Source organism: Acyrthosiphon pisum, chromosome A2 (assembly GCF_005508785.2).
Source record: "Acyrthosiphon pisum isolate AL4f chromosome A2, pea_aphid_22Mar2018_4r6ur, whole genome shotgun sequence".
NCBI lineage: Eukaryota > Metazoa > Arthropoda > Insecta > Hemiptera > Aphididae > Acyrthosiphon > Acyrthosiphon pisum.
The window spans coordinates 20,190,106-20,192,506 of NC_042495.1; positions in this window are offsets into that span (position 1 = coordinate 20,190,106).

The window sequence follows — 2,401 nt, forward strand, 5'->3', positions numbered from 1 at the left end:
TCGACTCTTCACTTTTTAACAACACAAAAGATCGTATCCAGCCTATCCATTTACAACGTTGTGACGGATTGCTTAAACGTTACCGCCAAAACGTCAAGCTTATCTCCAATCCATATTACTAATCTTTATCACAAATCCTAAATTTTTGTCTTACACCTTTACTGTCGCGACTTATATATTTCCAATGACATTGTCTCCAAAATCGATACCCACTCTCAGCGAGTCTAACGGGCCCCGAGTTACACTTAGAGCTAGTAATTTACATACCCAGACAGCATTTTGTAATGATAATATTATAATAACGTTATACTAATACTATTCGTTATTATAATGTTATAATAATATTATTAAACGAAAAATTGCTGTCTGCGGGTAATTAACGATAAACGATAACACTGATAATACTGATTACCGACATTTAATTTTAAGAACAATAAAACGTGGACATATTCAAATATACAACGATTATAGTATAAATTGAACAATATTATTTATGGAATTATGTATATGTTTAATACAGTGTAAGTGAACTAAGTGTATAAGTAGTAAGTATCAACATGGAAAGCACTACCACAGTTACGCTCACACAGAACGAGTAACGATAGAGCACTCCGTGTTTACTTTAAAATTAATGTATACAGATGTATATAGATTATAAACTAAAATACAGTGTCTACATTTTATAGTACTATAAAATACTATTGTATTAGTACTATTGGCTACTCTGGCTATCTTAATAAAACTTATTCCGCTTGTAAAAACATTTAAAATAACGGGTCACACATTTTTTTTCAGTGGTAAAAAAAAATTACCGTGTAAAAAAACTCCGTAAAATTTACGTAAATTTACTTTTACTCGTAAATTTTACCGGGTAAATTTACTGAACTCACATCTCTACTCATACTATACCCACTGATTTTTTTAGGACCACAGCACTGCTTGTACTATATACATACCTACTTCGATACTATGCGTATAGTAATGATCACTGTCATTAAGCATTGCCCAAGAGTATAGGATAGTGCGTGCTGTGAGTTATATTAATATCATACACGCGTATACAAGTGGTATAATCTTAGATCATAGAGTATGGATATAGCTACTGCAATATAAACGTGTACTACGAGTTGAAGACAACATTATTAAGGTGACCGAAATCTAGCGCTGTAGATCCACATCATGCGTAATCATTATAATAGGTAGGTACCAGGGATCGAAACCGTTTCAAATTTTAATGGTTACGGTTTTAGTTCTTGAGAACGGTTTCCTAAATTTTCTGGTTTTGGTTTAGGTTTTAAGATCGGTTTTTAAAATTTTTTGGTTTTGGTTTCGGTTTCAAAAAAGGTTTTTCAAATATTTTATCGGCTTAAAGAACGGTTTTAGAAAATTTTCGGTTTTGGTTTTTGGAACGGTTTTTAAAAATGTCCATTTTATTTTCCTGTCTAATTACTGTAGACTCGATTTTTATTATCTATTAACTATTATAAGGGCCAAGTCTAAAGCCCTGAAATATGGCTACTTTGTATAATTAGTGTACAATATACGATACTTATAACAAATTTACGTTCAGCAGAACTATAGTATAAATTATAATTTCGTGTTATTAACTTGAATATTTCATACCTAGTTTAGGTGCCTCGTGCAGTCATGCCTACTTTTGCATTCGACATAATATTATGTTGTTATAATATTATGGTTGAGATCATTATTCGATTACATTAATATTTAATTGTATATTACAATAATTTCACCAGTGGCGTAAATAGGCCATTGGAGGCCCGTGTGCAAAGACTAAAATGGGCCCTCCAAAAAAATAAAAAATAAGCAGTGATAAAATATGATTTATCCTTATTAATGATTAGGTTATATTTATTGTTTACCTATTACTTACTTGTAAGCAACCTAGCAACATTTATAAACAATTATAAATTAATCACATCTTGTAAATTTTTTTAGGTAGGTATTTTTAAAACGTGGGTATATAAATATATATATATATACATTTTATAAATGTAGGTACATTTAATCATTTAAATACTATAAAAGTATGATACGTTTATAGAATAACATTAAATAAAAAAAAAACAAAATATATTACTCATGTTGTAATGATCACCACAAAATAAAATCATTTTACATTTATCACTAGAAACACTTTTTAATTAGGTACTTATTAAATAGTAGGTACTAGGTAATATACAAATATTTAATAATGCATAATATTGTACAACAAACATAATTTTATTTTATTTTATTTGAAATACTTTTGCTCATAAAAAATTATCTTAGAAACAATACAAACTCGATTTCACAAGACAGACTTACGAACATTGCAATTAATAAAAACGTTGAAACTACTTTAAAAAATTTTTTTTTCTTGACTTTAAATTTGCGAGGTCGT